Below are 12,506 nucleotides of genomic sequence, written 5' to 3' on the forward strand. Positions count from 1 at the left end.
AAAACAAATCAGCAAGCATTGTTCAATATTTACTACTAAGGTCCAGTCAGTAACACAGAAACATTAGATGTTTAAAAAGCGAGTATGTGGTATAAATAACAGGTTATACGGAAGATGGAAAAATCAAAAAGAAAGGAAATAAGAGCGACCAAGAAATTACTGCAAGAAGCAATTATTATCCCTTGGGTTGATGGCATAGATTCAGAGGCCACACCCCCTCGCTGGCCCTGCTGCCTTCTGGCACAGGCTTCTCTGAGCCACCAACCCGCAGCTGCCCCGGCCACCTGCACCCCTGAGCAGCACCATGACAGATCAGGCCTTTGTGACATTGACCACAAACTATGCCTACACCAAAGGGGTGCCCCGGTCCGGGGCTCACCTCTAAAACAGCACAGGACCACCAGAAGCCTGGTTGTATTCACCACCCTGCAAGTCTCAAACTCCATGAGAAAAGTTTTAGCGACAGTCTTTGATGAAGTCATCATGGTAAATGTCTTGGACAGCAGCGATTCTGCTCATCTAACCGTAATGAAGGGGCCAGAGTTGGATGCCACGCTGGCAAAGCTCCACGCCTAGCCACTTACACAGTATTCAAAATGTGTATTCATGGATGCAGATACTCTGATCCTAGCAAATATTGATGATCTTTTTGAGCGAGAAGAATTGTCAGCAGCACCAGACTAAGGGTGGCCTAACTGCTCCAATTCCGGAATCTTTGTTTATCAGCCTTCAGTTGAAACATATAATCAGCTGTTGCATCTTACTTCTGTGCAAGGTAGTTTTGACAGTGGAGACCAAGTATTACTGAACACATTTTTTAAGCATCTGGGCAACAACAGATAATCAGAAAACACCTGCTGTTCATTTATAACCTAAGCAACATCACTATATACTCCTACCTCCCAGAATTTAAAGTGTTTGGTGCAAATGCCAAAGTTGTGCATTTCCTGGAAGGAGCCAAATCACGGAATTATAGTTATGATCCCAAAACAAAAAATGTCAAAAGCGAGTCCCATGATCCCAACGTGACTCATCCAGAGTTTCTCATCCTGTGGTGGAGCATCTTTACCACCAATGTTTTACCTCTGCGTCAACAATTTGACCTCGTCAAAGACACCTGCTCATATGTAAATGTGGAAGATATCTCAGGAGGCATATCACATCTGTCCCTTGGGGAGATTCCAGCTATGGCACAGCCTTTTGTATCCTTGGAAGAACAGAAGAAGTGGTGGGAATAGGGCCAGGCTGATTATATGGGACCAGATTCCTTTGACATCAAGAGGACACGTGACACTTACCTCCAGTAGAAACACTGCCATTTCCTGTGGACATGTGTTCCTAATACTTAGTACCTAGAGCTGGGTTGAGAAAAGTCTGTTATGACTTTAAGAGGCTTTCACTAAAACTCATCAGAGGAGAGGTTTTCACAGGACAACAGGTGAGAACCGGGCAAAAGTTGTGAAGCAGCAATTCTGTTACATGGACAACGTTCTGCTTTTTAATCCTCTTTAGCGCATTTTAGAAATTCTCACTTTTGCTGATTGTCAACATACACAATAAGGGAAACTCAATATTAAGCAGTTAAGGTGGTTATATCAGTTTTTAAAATCTGCAGACCCTGGTTCCAAATCAGTCACTACCTTCAGAAGAGGACATGGCATCTGTCCCTTGCTTGCTTGCTGGTTGTGTGTACCTTTCACTAGACCCGCATTTTAGAATGGCCCTGTGCTGCCAGAGTGAGTTGATTGTAATTCTGCTTTCAGGTAAAGAGAGCCTGTATTAACACTGCTGAGTGATCCATAAATGTATCAACTAATAGCATTAACCCACTTTATTTCCTGATCTTAGTGTCTGAAGATGTTCATCAGTTTTCTATATGCAATAAGGCAGCATGCTAAAATGCTGCAGTGGAACCCTGTATGAAAAACAAAAGCTTATTGCCATAAAAAAAGATTCAGAAATGGGTATTGAAAAGATCTGGAACATCTTAAGAAGAAAAACATGCAGAAAGAATTTAGGTTTTGAGAAGTAGGTGTGGCCCATCCACCGTGTGCACCTCAGAAAGTGTATATGAAGGCTGGTTTGAGGAGTAATGGAAGTAGCTGGAGGTGGGAACCACTGCTAGTGTGAAGTTCTGATGCTGAAGAGATGCTGACAGGATCTCTTCAATTTTGTACTTTGGCAAGTAATTTAATGTGTTTTTTAATTTAAACAAACATGTCAACATAACTTAGCAGAGGGAACAAATCTCCCTAAAATATTCAAATTAATATATGAACCCAAATACATACTAAAAGATGTTGCCCCAATATCCTCAGTCATTTGAATTTATTGTTTGATCTAAACTTTTAAATAAATGATATTCTTGAAAATATTTTATTTATAGTGTGAAATAAATAGCTATTTCCAATTTTGAGGATGAAACATGTGGCTGAATGATTTAAGATAAATATATTTGTATCTCTAAAATAATATTAATATCTTGCGATTTTCATAAAATGAGATTTATTCTTCTCAGTTGTAGTTTATCTGCCCCAAACTTCCAAATCACCTGAAGGCTTTAAAAATATTTGAAACTATTAACTCATTATTATTTTTTTGAAATGCTCTTTCTCTATCATATTGATGACACTGTTCAGTACTGGTTCTCTTTCTGTCACTCTGGCACATTTATTAGTCATTCTTTCCATCTCCTCTCATTCAATTAATTTTCTTAGCATCACAATGGTCAAGAAAAGCATAGGCTTTGGACTTCAATGTCCAAGTTGGAATTCATGCACGATCTCTTAGCCTGTCTCAATTCAGTTTCCTATTCATTAAAAAAAATAATAATAACACTCACTTCATGTGATTATTGTAAGAGTACACAAGACCGAAATTGTAAAGCAATTAGAAACTGACTGGAACGTAGTAAATAACAATGCCAATACATGTTTGCTATCACTCTCAGCCTTTAAATGTCGGCATATTACAGGACCATTCATAGACTTGTTTTTCTTCCATTTGTATGTACCACCAGAAATCCACCTCTAAGCACCTATGATTTCAATTGCTCTCTGTGTATTGAAAATTCCTCACATCTATATTTCCAATTTTATCTTGTCTTATGACTTCCAAAGTATTCCATTTCTTGCTCAAAATCTCTACGTAAAACCAAGGATGTACATCACCAACTCACAATTTTTCCTTTAAATATACCCGTCTTCTGCTTTCTTTATATGGTACATCATTCACCAAGTTGGTTAAGCCAGACATATGTTGGCCATTTAGATTCTTTTTTCTCCCTAACTCCTTATGGCTACTTAATCACACACCCTTCCCATTTTAAGTGCTAAAATTATGTTCTGTTATATTTCTCGGTGCTCTGATTTTGTCCTAACTTATACAAGTTTTTCAAATAAGCAGCTGCAATACTCTGCATATTTAGACTTGCTCCCTTCTAACAAAGTAATCACACAAAGAGATCTTTGTAACATATTAATCTGCTGAAGTCATTTTCCTACATGAAACCCATCAACATCTTGCCAGACTCCTTCAAATAAAATTATGTTTCCATATATCTTGTAAATCACTGAATTCCCTCCCTCTTTCACACCATGCTTTAGTAATTATAAACATTTTAAAGTACTCAAGTGGACTATGGAAAATTGCATTTTCCAAAGAAGACAGTTACATATATGACTGGCTTTCCTGTGGTTGAGATGGACAGTTTCTGTTACATCTATCTGCATGTGAATGGGAGCCTGCACTTTCTCTAACCAGTAGAGCGTGGTAGAAATGATCCTAGATTTCTTCTAAGACTTAGTCATAAAAATAGAAGAGTTTCCACATCTCGCTCTCTGTCTCTCTATGTCTCTCCCTCTCTCTCTCTCCTGTCAGTCTTTCTGTCTCTCCCTCTCCCCATCACTATTTCCTCTATGTCTCTTTCTCCTCATCTCTAGCTCTAGCTCTAGCTCTATCAGGATGTTCACCTGTAGAAGGTAGAACCATGTTGTGAGGAAGCCCAAAAGAGTCCATGTAAAAAGAAAATAGAGTTTCCCACATAGAAAGGAACTGAAGTACAAAGTCACCAGCCAGCATCAACTGCCACACATGTAAGTCAAATATTTTTCTGACCCACACAATCTGAGTGTAGCAAATGGCGATTTATGCCATTAAATTTTGCTGTAATTTGTATGCAGGCATAATAACTGGAATAGGTGTCATTTCCTTTAGGAATTGGATCCCTGGAACATACTCCCCAGGAACATACTCCAATTTTTAACCTCTCATATCATATCATTTTCTAACATCATCAGTACCAGTATTTTTTATCAACATCTATTCATCTTCTTAATTTCATTTTAAATAGTATCTGTTCCATAATTTTTCATCCCATAGATCATAGTGTTTTTTTACTATTGCTTATTCCAATATACTCTGTTCTTCCTCTGTCAAAGTATGCTTCAAATTTAATATGATTCATTGTCTAACTTCATTAGAATTTAAGCTCAGCAATGGTAGAATATTCATCTGTCTTGCCATCATTATCCCTTCCTGTGCACAGTAGATATGCCAACTTGTGATAGGTGCTGAATCAGTATTTTCTGTATGAATACATGAATAATACATAGAAAAACTAATAATTATTATTATTAAACTTAAATAGCTTAATCAAATTGATAATTTCCACCAAGTCAATAGATTTGTAAATCTGGCAGACAATAAAAAAACCTTTGAAATATAAAATACTTGTAATTCCTGTAGTTTAATCTTTCAATTGAAGATGGATTCTTAGATTTTGCTAAATTGAAAGAATATGTAGAGCTAAAATTGTGGACATAGAGAATATGTTCAATCATTTTGTATAAGAATTTGCCTGCAACAAGGTCTATGGTTTTAAAGAAAGTAAACAAGTAAATGCTAGAGAGGGTAGAGATATTAGAGAAGTATTGTAGGTATTAATGGCATTATTTTTAGCAATGGTTTTGTATAATTTGCAACATGCTTCCTGCCTTTATTTTTCTACAAATAAAGTTTCCAGTCCCCTTGGTCATTTGAACTAGATTTCTGTTTCCTGGCATTATTTGTATTATTGATTGATGTGATGCAATGATATTTGAGATGAATTACATAATATATGTAGATGGATATCAGAGTCACCTCCAAGATGCTTTGATAAACTTGGTTTAATATCTCTAATATATCTCAACGTATTTTTGCATGTTGTTGGTAGGCTTATAAAATTATTACACAGGCTGATTCAAACCATAAAACCAAGGAAAAAATGTATTTTTCACCATTTATGCTGTTTTCTAGATAAAATAATGCATGTTAAATATAATTGGCTATAAATCTACATAAAAGACAGGTAATATTAAAGTTACAGTCAATAATTAGAAAAATTATTTAGACTAGAAATAAACAAAACTTAGATATTATGTTTATGCCTACCTCTAAATACCTATATGTGCAGAGACTTGTTGAATAAATTACCTGGTCCTTAGATTGTATTAAGGAAGATGCACTAACACATATTTCAGGTTACTGTGACATAAAATGTAATTGAGATATTTATCTTTCCAAAAATTTTTTGGAGGACTGGTCTTAGGCAAATTTCTGACTTTCATCTATGCTGCCTTTTTACCCAGTTTTAATAGTTTAACTGCTCAGTTGTCAGTCATCTTTACTTATCTAGGAGCATTTGATTTGAACATTATATGTAATTATGGAATTCAAAGCATCAGCAAAACATTGGGAAACTATTTGACATAAAGAGGAGAGGTAATTATCTCTTCCACCACTAGAATTACATATGTTCTAATTACCCTAACACAATGTCAGGGTGTCATCTGAACTAAAACTTAAATTCTCAACAATCAATCAAATAAACAAAAGCTGGATATTGTAGGTATGGATATAAATTTGGATGAAGATGGAGATGGAGATAGAGAGAGATATGAACTAGACCATGTATGTGACGCAGGATTTTTCTTTACCCCTTCACTGGACTAATGGCAGGGGTGTCCCCCCGACTTGGCCTGCCATGCTCAACTCCTTGTGGGAGGGAACACATGATTGAGAGAGTGTGGTATCGAGCTGGCTGCTCTGGGCATCAACACAGGAGCAGACTCCACGTGGGGCCTTTGGACAGACCAGATGTGTCACCTCCTGGGGAATGCAGCAGTGCCCAGGTGAGGGTGCCTGTGACCCCAAAGCCCCAGAGTGGGTGTTACAGTGCTCTTTTAGTTTCACCATCCATGGATGGTGGTGTGTTAGCAGCTCAGTTGGCCCCTTGCCTTGTAGCATGGGGTGGCTGCCCCCCACCAGTGAGGGCAAAGGGTTGGTGTGACAGACTTTCTGGGTACCTACAATCAGTGAGTCCCAAGCACTTGTCCGGCATTCAAAAATGAGGTCACATGGACAGCTGAAGACTGGTGAAGGCAGGGAATTTTATTGAGCAATGAAAACAGCTCTCAGCAGAGCGGGAAGCTGGAGAGGGGAGATAGAGAGAGGACTGGAAGAGCAGTTTCTCTTTGCTGAAGTCAGGTTGTCTCTTCCCTGAAGTCAGGCTGTCTCTCTTCCCTGAAGTCAGGCCATCTCCTTCCCAAAGTCAGGACATCCCCTCTTCTACTGACTGAGTCTGGGGTCTTTATAGGCACAGGAAGGGGAGTGCATGCTGATTGGTTTGTGAGTATGCCAAAAAGGTTAAAGTGAAGACACCACTCAAAGGTGGGCATGAAAGGGTAGAAAACCAAATAGTAAAGGGTAGGTATCTGTAAAATAGGTGAAGGGTGAGGAAGGCATGCCAAATAGGAAGACAAGTTCTCAGCCAAGTCTAAGAATTTAACTTGTAGCTTGGTTTGCAGGCTTTACACAGTCTTTGCCTTAGAGGTGGGATTTCACTGGGTACCCGCTGCTATCTTCCTAGGCATTTGTCTGCCTCCTGTTATTGTCATGTACATATGCAATTTTCCCTAAATTCTACTAGAAATAATCACTATAACATAAATTTAACATTTCTAAAGATAAATTTATTTTTTATTCTTTACAAGTCTTTTTCACCTCAAATCAATTTCTCAATCAATGGCATCACAGCATCATGAGAATCCTCTTGCCCAAGTACAAAATACGGAAATAACCTAATTTTACCTTTCTTACTTTTTCTTCATTATCCATCAGTCAGAAAATACAGATAGCTGTAGGTCAGAATTATATGTCAAACCTGGCTATTTCATGCTATCCAAAAAGACACTATTATAGTTCCAATTCACTTAATTTTGTTTTCCATACTATTATAAAATGTTCTTACTGGAATCCTTGCATGCAGTCAGACCATCAATCTTCAGGCTTCCCTTGTTTTCTCTAGGAGGACTGATTACATTTCAAGATAACTCTTTGACCCATGGGAAATCACATATCATTACTAAGCTCTTTGTGTGCTGGGCTACCAAAGGTCCTCTCAGCCAAAATTCCCAAATCTAGCTTTCAGAATTCCTATGGTAGAAAGCAAGCATTCACACTCCATGTTTACCACTCCGAAATTCTTAGAGACAGTGCTTTGGACGTGCCCTCACATAAAATGCAAGTTTTTTCTCTCTTGCAGTGATAGCAAACCTCTTCTTAATCACAGACCTGGTTTAAAGTTAATCAAATTGTACTGTATTAGAGACTTTTGTTAAATAAATTGATTTTTAGCTGCTCCTGTCAAACACACAAAAAAGTAACTATGTGAGATAATAGATATGTTAATCTGCTTCATTATAGTAATTTTTTTTTCTTTTAGAGAGACAGGATCTTGCTCTGTTGCCCAGGCTGGATTACAGTGGCAATCACAGTTTACTGCAGCCTCAAACTCCTGGAATCAGATCTTTTCACTTCATTTTTTTTTTCATAGAGATGGGGTCTTGTCATGTTGCCCAGGCTGGTTGCAAATCGCTGGCCTCAGGTGATCCTCTCACCTTGGCCTCCCAAAGCACTGAGACTACAGGCATGAGCCACTGCACCTGGATACTGTAGTAATGATTTTACCACATATATGTACTCCATAACTTCATGTTGTAAATATCAAATATATAAAAAAAAAAAATCAAATATATACAAGAAAATTTATTTAAATAAGAAACCTGACCAAATTGCTCAGGAAGGGAAGGGTCATTTTACAACATTCCTTATTGTTCTGAACTGTGTATTATTTTTTCTTTGTCTAAGTAAACATAGTTTGCATGGTGCCCCTTTCTGTGTGTCTGATATACAAGACTCTGAAAGATTTTTGCCTCCTTTTTTTACAATTGAAGTACAGGTTTGAAGTACTAAAGTCAGGTTTGGAGCTCAAAATCATGAGATTATAGAAAATTGTAGGCACTATTATATAGGTTATACTCAATATTGATATATTCTGTTGGTGCAAAAATAATTGCAGTTCTTGCCATTACTTTTAATGGTAAAATATCTAATGTTATATGAAATCAACAGTTATAGTTAAACTTTAATTAATATTTATGGATAGTCACAGATTTTGTAAAAGACTGTTATTTAAATGCATGTTCTCTTTTTATGAATTTCTATATAATGCCTTATAAATTGTGTAAATAAGCAATAAGTACATATGTGCATATTTTCCCAATTTTGTATTATCAGTACATATGATTAAAAAATTATCAACTTATTTTAAAATCAAACTTGATTTATTGTCTGTGGTTTAAATTTCCTACAAAATCACTTGAATTGTTTTTATGTCAATATGTTTGAATATACGTCCAAAGACACCTGGCCACTATAGTAGTAATTTTACCACATATAAATATTCCATAACTTCATGTCATAAACCTCAAATACACACAATAACATTTAAATAAGAAACCTGGCCAAATTGCTGAGGAGGGGAAGGGTAATTCTGCAACATTCCTGGTTGTTTTGAACCGTGTATCATTTTCCCTTTGTCTAAAGAAATAAAACCTAAACATAGAATACACACACAGAGGCATTCACAGCCACACATATGTGTTTGTCTGTATGTGCTTGTGCATATACTAATCTATGCGTATATAAAATGTTAAATGCATAACTGAGATTATTGGAAAGAAACTGGTGTGATCAATACATTATGACTTTAGGTTATAAAGCAAGTAATCTATTCATCTCTGTTAAGTAACAGGAGATAAACATGAATCCCTCACCAGGTCAGGGCCTATATAAAAGATTTATGTGAAAGCTAGCATCAAGTGATTTAATTTTAAAAAGTAAGTTTGTAGTTTTAACCTAATCATAACACTTAAAAATATATGAAGAAAAATGGACAAAATATAGAGGTGAAATATAATTATAGTTTGAGATATTTAAGCACTCTTTAGGGAACTGAAAGCAAAACAGACCCAAACTTAGTGAAAGCACTGAAACATTAGACAATACCATTAACAACTATGAGCTAATAGGCATGTGTAGAATCCCACTCCTACCACTGAATGATATACAGTCACTCCTCCATATCTGCAAGGGATTAGTTCACAGATATCTGCAAATATTGAAATATGCAATTGCTCAATTTCTACATATAAAATGGCATAGTACTTGCATACAATCTACAAAATCCTCCTGTATGCTTTAAATCAACTCTTTATTTCTTATAATACCTAATATAATGTAAGTGATATTTAAATAATTGGTATTTTTACTTGTGTTACATTTTATGGTTTTATAGTTTTTGTATTTTTTATTTTTTTCAAATATTTTCAATCTGCGGCTGGTTGAATCAGCAGATACGGAACGTCTATTGTACTTTCCTTTTAAGTATATAAAAAGGAGGTTACACTATACTAAGCCAGAAAACATATATCAACAACAAAAACAAAAGATTGAAATTTTTAAGGATGTGTTATTTGAACATATTTTAATTAAGCTAGATGTTGTCAGCAAACAAAATTTTCCTTGTGTTTGGAAATTCGGTAGCATACTTCTAAGTAAACTATAGGTCAAAGTAAAAATAGAAACCAGCTAGATAAAGAATAGAAGAAAAAGGAAAGTAAAAGAACGAAATAAAAATAGAGAAAATGCAGAAAGAAAACAAATACAAAATTTGTAAAAAGACAAGACAGCATATTGTTAATAAATAAGTTGTAATCCCTGGGAAATTGCAGGATTCTTTGAGATAAAGTTGTATGGAAATAAGAGCTATGGATTGGGACTGGAAAAAAATAATTTAAAAAATTCTTACCATAACATGAAATTGTCTGATAAAGTATTCTTACCATGAGAGAAAGAATGAGTCTGTCAAATCTCATCCTGGATATTGATGCACAAATGCAGAAATCAAAGTGTGTATCGAGGAGGAAGAAAGGCTAACATGAGTGCTGAGAGGACACAAACAATCCAGAGTATTTGGCAAAGAAAGAATTTGTTAAAAGTTTTGGAAAAAGTAAGCAGATGTTCAGAGCAATACCTGCTGGGTGTAGGGGTAGAATCAATGGCACTTCAAGAGTTGGATAAGTACTGATTATAAAGTCTAAATTTAACAAGCAGGCATAGCAATTTACATTTGGAGTATTAATGTGTCATGTGCAGATTACTTGAGAAATCAAGCTATTTATGCATATTTTCCCCACTGCCACCCTCATCTGTATATTAGATTATGGGCCCTCCATTTATCCTTGGGACATGTCTACAACCATATTTTTCTGTACTAAATTCAGATAATGTGCAATTCAGTGTGAGATAGTATAGCATGTTTTAAAATTGGTGAAAACTGGTAAGAGATCTGTAATAATGACCATTTGTCTAGCTGCTCCCTTCTACTCACACATGGAAAGTAAAACAGTTCTTTTAAGATAAAAGTGAGGAGTTTAAGTGAAAATGATTACGAGATAAGGAGCTAAAACTGTGAAGTTGCCCCTGACTTTTAAGCAAAGTCTTAAAGGAGAAAAGCTTGGGAAGCAGGGAATTCAGGAGATGGTCCTACATGAAGTTCTGGAATGTCTAAGAGACGGAGAGACTGTCTTATCACTTTCCAGCTGCAGTGTAACTGAGGCAATCCTCTAGATATATCTTATACCATTAGACTTGATGTACATTGGTAAATTCAGTCAAACAGTCTGAGACTTCAAAACCTAACTTGTGCAAAGAGCCAAGAGTGACATGGAAGTGAACTCAGCATGCGATAATGAAAACATACATAAGCCCAACAAACTATGTATCAAAAAGAGGGGATATAAATTAAGAAGATGGCAGTCGGTGGAAACAAGCTATTTCTCAATGAATACAGCTATGAGAATGAGCTGTCTTGAGAATGATGTCACTTGTTAGAATCAGTGCCTAACATTTTTTTAAAATGAAGCAAATGTTTGTGAAAGTGGATTATACAAACTGGGTCGGTCTTGTCATACTCAACTAAATCAGGTCAAGAGGCCAGGGAGAAAAGCACTCAGGGCACATAGCTCCAGCTGCAAGAATTAAATTTTCTACAAACCCCACTGCTGAAAAGGCCAGACATAATCCTAAGACCAATTTTACCTAGTAGTTGCTAAAATCACCTGACCTGACTGGTTTTACCTAAAGCTTCTCTACTGCCAATAAGCTTTTCTTTGAAACAATACTTAACATTTGTCTTTTTAAAAAAGCTCCCAATCTTCTTTGTTCTTCAGGCATCCTGAGTACCACCCAGTCTGTGTGTATGGCCCAAACTTCAATTCTTGCTTCCCAAACAAAACGTTTTGAAATCAGAGATTTGTCTCTATATTGTATTTGATTTTGGCATGTTCTAGAAAGAGGAAAAGCCATTCTAGCATTAAAATGGTTGGATTCTCATTAACAATATTTTCTCCAGTAGGCAATGGTACTCGAAGTTGCAAAGTATTAACTCATCAGAATAAGTAATAGAAGAAAGTCTAAAAGAATTTTGAATCTGACTGTAACTTATTTAATGAGTCTAAATCATTGAAAGCTTTTATTGGAATAGACAGAGGAAAAATGAGTGAATTAGATAAACTTGCCTGCACTAGAGAAGGGGCTCACAGTTAGAAGATAAATTGGTGAATTAAATTGCAGAACTAAAATGTCATTGCTTTTAACTCCAACAACTGAGCCTTAAACAACATAAAGAAAAACACCTGAGCCTTATACCGTATGTTTGTGTAATACAAATAAACACATTTCAATTACTTATTCCCAAGAAAGATACTGCCTTCTAGTGATGGTGGATCACCTCCTGAGTTGTAGAATTCCTTAAAATTGGGAACAGAATTATTTTTCCACATTTATTGTTAAATTTATTGTTCAATTGAGAGCTCAAAAAAAATAGCCAAAAGAGAGTGAAATGGAATGGTTAGTTTTGAAAACGAGTGAGAGCTGGGGCAGTTGGGGGTTGTGGGAGAAGGAAGGGAGGTGGGAAGAGGAAGGAGTGGAATAGGAAGAAGAAATTTTAGCTGAATTAATAAAAAAAATTTCAGCAGAAATAAAGACTTCAGTAAGCATAGTAAATTAAAAGCAATTCTAAAGTGATCTAGGAACTTAAATAAAGGAGTAAATGGAGACAG

At 36.1% G+C, this 12,506-nt stretch overlaps 1 pseudogene; it reads left to right on the forward strand.

The window, feature by feature from the left end:
- Positions 1 to 304: 304 nt before the first annotated feature.
- Positions 305 to 1,307, forward strand: LOC100969384 (glycogenin-1-like; annotated as a pseudogene).
- Positions 1,308 to 12,506: the final 11,199 nt, after the last annotated feature.

The sequence above is a fragment of the Pan paniscus genome, chromosome 14 (genome assembly GCF_029289425.2).
Source record: "Pan paniscus chromosome 14, NHGRI_mPanPan1-v2.0_pri, whole genome shotgun sequence".
NCBI lineage: Eukaryota > Metazoa > Chordata > Mammalia > Primates > Hominidae > Pan > Pan paniscus.